The sequence below is a fragment of the Cervus elaphus genome, chromosome 8, assembly GCF_910594005.1.
Source record: "Cervus elaphus chromosome 8, mCerEla1.1, whole genome shotgun sequence".
In the NCBI taxonomy this organism is placed as follows: Eukaryota; Metazoa; Chordata; class Mammalia; order Artiodactyla; family Cervidae; genus Cervus; species Cervus elaphus.
The window spans coordinates 39,562,117-39,571,267 of NC_057822.1; the positions used below are offsets into that span (position 1 = coordinate 39,562,117).

Genomic DNA, 9,151 nt, shown 5'->3' on the forward strand with positions numbered 1-9,151 from the left:
ATTCACTTTAATTGCTGTTCAGTTCAGTCCCTCAGTCGTGTCTGACTCTTTGTGACCCCATGGACCACAGCACGTCAGGCCTCCCTGTTTATCACCAACTCCCAGAGTCCAGCCAAACTCATGTCCATTGAGTTGGTGATGCCATCCAACCAATCTCATCCTCTGTCGTTCCCTTCTCCTCCTGCTCTTAATCTTTCCCAGCATTAGGGTCTTTTCAAATGAGTCAGCTCTTCCCATCAGGTGGCCAAAGTATTGAGTTTCAGCTTCAACATCAGTCTTCCCAATGAACACCCAGGACTGATCTCCCTTAGGATGGACTGGTTGGATCTCCTTGCAGTCCAAGGGACTCTCAAGAGTCTTCTCCAACACCACAGTTCAAAAGCATCAATTCTTTGGTGCTCAGCTTTCTTTATAGTCCAACTCTCACATCCATACATGACCACTGGAAAAACCATAGCTTTGACTAGATGGACCTTTGTTGGCAAAGTAATGTTTCTGCTTTTTAATATGCTGTCTAAGTTGGTCATAACTTTCCTTCCAAGGAGCAAGCGTCTTTTAATTTCATGGCTGCAGCCACCATCTGCAGTGATTTTGGAGCCCCAAAGAATAAAGTCAGCCACTGTTTCCACTGTTTCCCCATCTATTTGGCATGAAGTGATGGGACCGGATGACATGATCTTAGTTTTCTGAATGTTGAGCTGTACTAATGTTAATCAAACAATTAATATAGCAAACATTAAAAACAACAGCAATAGCAACAAGACACAGGCATACCATGTTTTGTTGCACTTGGCTTACTGTACCTCACACATGTTGCATTTTTTTACAAATTGAAAGTTCATGGTAACCCTGAGTCAAACAAGTCTATCAGTGCCATTTTTCCAACAGCATTTGCTCACTTCCTCTCTCTCTGTCACATTTTGGTCATTTTCACAATATTTCAAATTTTGTATTATTGTTATATTTGTTATGGTGATCTGTGATCAGTGATTTTTTATGTTATTATCATAATTGTTTGGGAGCACCACAAACATGGCCATAAATGAAAACAAACTTAGTCAATAAATGCTATGTATTCTGACTTCTCCACCGACTGACCATTCCCCTGTCTCTCTCACTCTCCTGGGGTCCCTGAGACACAACAATATTGAAATTAGGCCAATTAGTAATCCTCCAGTGGCTCACTGAGCACTTGTTGTAGTGAAAAGAAGAGTTGCTATCTTTCACTTTAAATCAAAAACTAGAAATGATTATGCTTAACAAGGAAGATACGTTGAGAGCAAGTAAGCCAAGAGTTAGGCTTTTTGTGCCAAAGAATCAGTCAAGTTGTGAATGCAAAGGAAAAGTTCTTGAAAGAACTGATATGCTACTCCAATGAATTCATGAATGATAAGGAAGTATATCTGCTTTATTGCTAATACAGAGAAAGTTTGAGTGGTCTGGATAGAGGATCAAACCAGCCACAACATTTCTTTAAGCCAAAGCCTAATCCAGAGCAAGGCCCTAACTCTCTCTAATTCTATGAGAGCTGTGAAAGATTAGAAAGCTGCAGAAGAGTTTGAAATAAGCAGAGGTTGGTTCATGAGGTTTGAGGGAAGAAGCCATTTTCAGAATAGATTATGTAAAGTATAGCACCAAATGCTGATGTAGAAGCCGCAGCAAGTTATCCAGAAGATCTAAGATAATTAATGAAGGTGGCTACACTAAACAGCAGATTTTCAGTGTAGATGAAACAACTTTATATTGGAATAATATGCCGTCTAGGATTTTCATAGCTAGAGAGGAGAAGTCAATGTCTGGCTTCAAAAAACAGTCTGGCTCCATTTTTTGGAGCTGACGCAGCTGGTAATTTTTACTGAAGTCAATGCTCTTTTACTATTATGAAAATTACAGGGCCTTTAAGAATTATGCTAAATCTACTCTGTGTTCTTTAAGTAGAAGAACAAAACTTGGATGAGAGCACATCTGTTTACAACATGGCTTACTGAATATTTCAGGTCCACTGTTGAAACCCATTGCTCAGGAACAGGATTCCTTTCAAAATATTGCTGCTCATTGACAATGCATCTGCTCACCCAAGAGCTCTGATAGATATGTACAATGCTGCAGATTAATGTTGTTTTTATACCTGACCACACAGCATCCATTCTGCAGCTCATGGATCAAGGAGTAATTTAGACTTTTGAGACTTATTATATAAGCTGTCTGTTTCATAAGGCTATAGCTGCTAGTGACAATGATTCATCTGATGGATTTGGGCAAAGTCAATTTAAAACCTCTGTAAAAGATTCACCATACTAGGTGGTATTAAGAATATACGTGGGAGCCGAGAGTGGGGGTCCCAACCCACCATCCCCGGCAAGATGAGGGGAGGTGGGTGGCGGTCACCGCTGCGGTTTTGCCCTAGTGCTCAGTGGAGATGACCACGGCGCCTCGGCCCAGGGCGTGGCAGGGACGACCCCTGATTCCCGGGGACCACCAGCTGTTCGAGCCCCGCTGGGCCCACGCTCACTGAGGCAGAGGATCGGAAAAGCATGGTCCCAGACGAGGGCCACCGGGCTGGGTGAGGAAGGGTGAGCGAGGGGAAAACAGAAGGAAGGGAAAGTGCGGGTGGCTGTGAGGTGCCATCCGCTTCAGGCGCCGTGTGGGCCTGGCCCGAAGATAAAGCCTGGTGGATCCTTTACAAAAGAAGAATAATATTTATTTCTTAAAGTGTGAAGTTGTACAGGAGTATATAGAATTTAAGTCTTCTCTCAGAAGTTAAAGAAGAAGACAGCCAACCAAAGGTCGTCTGAAATGGTGACTGGCTGATAGTCCCAGGACAAAATTACAGATTACTACTCAAGTGTAAGGCCTCCAGGAAGATGTTTGATTTAAAGGCTTGAGCTGAGTATGATGTGGAATGGGCTGCAAAGGACCCATGTGGCTTCCTTACAACAGTTATTTTGGCTCTCACTCCATTGTTTCTAGCAAGTGCTGTGATGTCTTGGAAATTGGCCAAGATGATTGAGGCCGGAGAAAAGGAGCAAAAGAAGAAACAAAAACGTCAAGAAAATATTGCAAAAGCTAAACGACTGAAAAAAGGTTGAAGGAATGAACAGGCTGTGCATCCAAAGGAAAATTGTTTGGAAAATTATGCATCTTTGAAAGGACCCATTAAGGTTTCTTTTCGGATCTTATAACAGTATTACTAAACAAAGTCTGAGTCTATGGAAGAATCATGTCAGTTCTCACTTGTACTGTAGCAACTTTTCGGCTTCAGTATAGAAGTCTGTTGACAGTTACTGTAAACCGGCATTTATTAAGCTACAAATTCTTATAACTTTCATTTGTCTTTTTGCAGCTTGTGAATGAATATCAGAATGAAAACATTCTGTGAAGAAAAGTGGCTTTAGATTATGAACTCTATTCAAATAATGGCTTAAAATGGGGTCCTGTTTTGGACAAAGGAGATTAAGAATATAGAAACCAGAGTTGTTCTGAGCAGAAAAGCATGCTTTGGCTTAAAAGATACATGGTGTATTAACTACATCTCTTATCATTGTTACTTATTTCTTGGGATAGAATCATTTCTGGTTTCCTCAAAGCAAAATAATATTATTCAATGAGTACCTCTCTATTTTCTGTATTTTTCTCATTTTAGCTTTTGAGATACTGGTAATTACCAGATATTCTGCATTTAAAAAAATCTAATTTTATAAAGAATTTTCTTGTTATCTTGACTATGTAGAATACCATCTACTGGATATAATAATTTTTGTACTTATGAACACTGCCATTTTCTCAAAGATGACTGGAGTAGAGTAATACTACTCAATGATTTAAAGCTTAAGAGTAAAAATGGCAAACCTTGTAGTACCTTGGAACCAGTACTCACTTGTGCTAAGTAGAAATGTGAAGTAGTTAAAATGTCTTATCAGATAATTTGCTGATTATATAGATGCCACTTTTGTTTTTTATTCCATTCTTTGTGTTAATTCATGTGGTAGGGATGTCCTTTACTTTTTGATCAGACAGATGCACGGTGAAAATTAAAATTTCAACTTTCTTTTAAGGAACTTTTAAAGAGTTACAGTTATGTCATATGTCATAAATGGTAAAGAAAGTCTTCACATTTGGAAAAATTTTGTTTGCGTAGTGTTAATTGGGTAAAAAAGGTGTAAATTATGTCAAAATGAGAATGTTATAATTAGAAATAAAGAGATAAAGGATATTTCCTTCAGAAAAAACAAACAAAAAAAAAGAATATTGGTGATCCCTGGGAAGAGCTCAAAATATCAACATTAATAGGAATTTGGAAGAAGTGGACTATAACCATCACGGATAACTCAAGACTACAAACATCAAGGAAGATTCAAGATTTCAACAAAGGAAGTGACTGCAGATGTGGTGGCAATAGCAAGAGAACTAGAATTAGAAGTGGAGCCTAAAGCTGTGACAGAGTTGCTTCAACCTCATGATAAAACTTTAATGGATGAAGAGTTGTTCCTTATGGATGAGCAAAGAAAGTGGAATCTACTCTTGATGAGGCTACTGAAATGACAAAAAAGACAGAATATCACACAAACTTAGTTGATAAAGCAGTGGCAGGGTTTGAGAGGACAGACTCCAATTCTGAAAGAATTTCTTCTGTGGATAAAATGCCATTAAACATCACTGCATGTTACAGCAAAATTGCTCATGAAAGGAAGAATTCATCAATGTGGCAAACTTTATTACTGTCTTATTTTAAGAAATTGCCAGAATATGGAGAAGCCTTAAATGAATATTGCTGTGTAAAAGAAGTCAAAATGAAAATGCTATATACATGGGATGATTTCAACTATATGACATTCTGGGAAAGATAAAACTGTGGAGATATAGCTAATAGATGGGGAAACAATGAAAATAGTGAGAGACTTTATTTTTTGGGCTCAAATCACTGCAGATGGTGAATGCAGCCATGAAATTAAAAGACACTTACTCCTTGGAAGGAAAGTTATGACCAATCTAGACAGCATATTAAAAAGCAGAGACATCGCTTTGTCAACAAAGGTCCGTCTAGTCAAAGCTATGGTTTTTCTAGTAGTCATGTATGGATGTGAGAGTTGAACTATAAAGAAAACTGAGTGCCGAATAATTGATGCTTTTGAAGTGTGGTGTTGGAGAATACTCTTGAGAGTCCCTTGGACTGCGAGGAGATCAAACCAGTCCATCCTAAAGGAAATCAGTCTTGGATATTCATTGGAAGGACTGATGCTGAAGCTGAAACTCCAATACTTTGGCCACCTTATGCAAAGAACTGAGTCATTGGAAAAGACCCTGATGCTGGGAAAGATTGAAGGTGGGAGGAGAAGGGGCTGACAGAGGATGAGATAGTTGGATGGCATTGCTGACTCAATGGACATGAGTTTGAGTCAACTCCTGGAGTTGGTGATGGACAGGCAAACCTGGTTTGCTTCAGTCCAATGGGTCGCAAAGAGTCAGACACAACTGAGCAACAGAACTGATGGATAGATTTAAAAGATCAGTGGTTGTCAGGGGTTTTGGGGAGACAAAGTGGGATGCATTGGTGAGACACAGCAGATTTGTAGGGCTGTGAAACTATTCTGTATGGTGTTATAATAGTGGATATATGTCATGATACCTTTGTCAAAACTGATGGAATATATAACCCAAAGAATGTACTCTATGAAAAAAAAAAAAGAAATTGCCACAAGCACCCCAACCTTCAGCAACCACTGCCCTGATTATTCAGCAGTCTTCAACATTGAGGCAAGATCCTCCATCAGAAAAATTTTTGAGTCACTGAAGGCTCAGATGATGACTAGCATCTTTTAACAGTAAAGTACTTTTAATGAAAGTATGTGCAGTTTTTTTGACATAATGCTATTGAACATGTAATAAACTTACAGGATAGTGGAAACATAATTTTACCTGCACTGGGAAATAAAAAACTTCATGTGACTTGCTTTACTGTAAGTTTGCTTTATTGCAGTGATCTGGAACCAAACCACAGTATCTCCAAGGTCTGCCTGTAGTGCAGTTGACATAGAGCTGGGCTGCCCAGATGCCACTTGAAAAGGGACTTGTCAGCAGAAAGCCCTCAGATGTCAGTTCTCTTAGGGATTCCTTGAGTGGCAGAGAGTAATGCCATTCCCAGGGGTCACACCATCCCCTGGATGATCCACAATAACAATAACTAGCAGGATATAAAAGCCTGTCCATTTTTGCTTGCATTGCCAGCTGTAGCAGATGAAAATACAAGACAGCCAGTTAAATCTGAATTTCAGATAAATAATGAATCATTTTTTAGTAGAAGCATGTCCCATTCGAATTTGCATCTGAAATTCAAATCTGACTATGTGTCCTGTATTTTATCTGACAGCCATAATATTCCCGCATGCAGTAAAGCTCCGATGAGCCATCTGCACTCCAGAACCCTTGGTGGAGTGTGCCAACGCAGCTCTTAGGTCACCTCGCCTTCTCCCTTTGCTTCCCTCCTCCCCCACTCTTCCATGGGGCATTGATCCCAATGCCCTTCCATAAAAAACATCCTGTATGCCAAACTCCATCTTCATGTCTGCTTAGCCAGAGACCCAAACCCACAACAGATGAGACAACCAGCTGCCTTTCACCCAACTTTTGACAAAGGATGATCATAAAAGTAATACCACAAAAGTTCTCCTAAGTCTAAAATGACAAAGGAAAATAATTGCTAAATAAATGTTTAACTGGTGGCTAATTCTTTAAGTCTTAAAAAAACTTATTTAGAATAATATTAATTAATAAAGTTAATAATAATAATAAATTAATAAAATTAATCATTATATTTACATTTTTGCAAGTTGCATTCCTGTCTGTCTCTTTTTTAAAAAAATTGTTCTGTGGTAATTGCTTTTTTTAAATTTTATTTATTTGTATACTTTTGACTGTGCTGGGTCTTCACTGCTGCGTGGGCTTTTCTCTAGTTGCGGAGAGTGGGACCTACTCTTCGTTGCAGTGTACAGGTTTCTCATTATGGTGGCTTCTCTTGTTGCAGAGCACAGGTTCTAGGGCATACAGGCTTCAGCAGTTGTGGCTTCCAGGCTCCAAAGCACAGGCTCAGTAGTTGTGGCACATGGGCTTAGTTGCTCCACAGCATGTGGGATCTTCCCAGACCAGGGATTCAACCTGAGTCATCTGAATTGGCAGGAGGATTCTTTACCACTGACCCAGCAGGGACGCCTTCTTGTCTGTCTCTTGAGAAGATCTTTGAATTTTCATATCTGTTTCTGCTTTTAATTTGCTGTTATTAAATGGTTCAGTTCAGTTCAGTCACTCAGTCATGTCTGACTCTTTGTGACCCCATGGACTGCAGCATGCCAGTCTTCCCTGTCCATCACCAACTCCCAGAGCTAACTCAAACTCACGAGTTGGTGATGCCATTCAACCACCTCATCCTCGGTCATCCCCTTCTCCTCCTCTGATCTTTCCCAGCATCAGGGTCTTTTCAAATGAGTCAGTTCTTCATATCAGGTGGCCAAAGTATTGGAGTTTCAGCTTCAACATCAGTCTTTCCAATGAACACTCAAGACTGATCTCCTTTAGGATGGACTGGTTGGATCTCCTGCAGCCCAAGGGACTCTTAAGAGTCTTCTCCAACACCACAGTTCAAAAGCATCAATATTTCGACGCTCAGCTTTCTTTATGGTCCAACTCTCACATCCATACATGACCACTGGAAAAACCCCAGCTTTGACTAGATGGACCTTTGTTGGCAAAGTAATGTCTCTGTTTTTTAATATGTTGTCTACATTGGTCATAACTTTTCTTCCAAGGAGCAAGCGTCTTTTAATTTCAGTCACCATCTGCAGTGATTCCGGAGCCCCCAAAATTAAAGTCTCTCACTGTTTCCACTGTTTCCCCATCTATTTGGCATGAAGTGATGGGACTGGATGCCATGATCTTAGTTTTCTGAATGTTGAGTTTTAAGCCAACTTTTTCACTTTCCTCTTTCACTTTCATCAAGAGGCTCTTCAGTTCTTCTTCGCTTTCTGCCAGAAGGGTGGTGTCATCTGCATATCTGAAGTTATTGATATTTCTCCCTGGAATCTTGATTCCAGCATGCGCTTCAGGATATGAAAAAATTCAGCCTCACACAATGAGTGCATATGAGTACTTTCATAACCATTTTAGATAATTATGGATTTTTGTCTTTGCTACTAAACTTAAACTACATGAGTGTTGGTTTTCAAAAGGTTAGTTGCAATGTAGAACCTAAAACTCTATCACTGAATATTTTTGTACTCTGTTACATTAAAACACATAGGTCTGTCTTGCACATTTAATTGATGGCTATTTTAACCAGCATATGCACTTTAGATGGATGGTATTTGTGATAGAGTTAGAAAGTTGCCAGACTTTATATAAACTATGCTGTATTTGAGCCTTTGTGTAATCAATATGTATAAACATTCCTTTCCAATTTATTGGACTTACCGTTAATAGATTTTAAAGAGGAAATGCTGGTAGTTTGTTTTGATTTATTTAATATGATTGCATGTTTTAAGTGAAGAAGGCAACCCTCAATTATAACATTCTTTGGGGAGTACACAATCTATTTTGCGGTGATTTGCTATGTTGAAGGGCTGATAAATAATGCATTTTGGCAAAAACCAGGAACTGGTAAGAGCAGCAGAAAGGCAGTGCAGTGCAGTGGTGGGAGCATATAATTCATGATTGAAGGTCTTGTCTCAGTACAGTCTTATGAAGAATTTTAAAAGGGGTAGACATGGAATCACTAGATAAACTCTGACATACTGTAAACTTGTCAATTATCATATTTGGGAATTTACACTTAGTTAAATGTTTATGGTTGATAAAAATTGTTAGAGGAAAGGGACAGACTTGACATACATCTCTGGTATTTGATATTTATGTCATGGAAGAAAATGAGGCTTTACTGTAGCATGAGCCTTGGGGTAGATCCTGGCTGTAGTTGCTGATATCCAGGATACATGTTCTCTTTCATTTTCTGGAACAGCTCCCAGACATGGGGCAACATTTGTGAGTGAAAAACCACCCTCTGAGGTTCCGTGTTGCATATATATAATATATTATAGTGGTTTTATCAATATACACCTTCCTTAGTATCTGAGAGTTCCTTTCCGTTTATCATAATATCAAGTGT

The 9,151-nt window shown here is 39.2% G+C and overlaps 1 pseudogene; it reads left to right on the forward strand.

The window, feature by feature from the left end:
* The first annotated feature begins 2,864 nt into the window (after positions 1-2,864).
* On the forward strand, positions 2,865-3,089 carry LOC122698202 (annotated as a pseudogene).
* Positions 3,090-9,151: the final 6,062 nt, after the last annotated feature.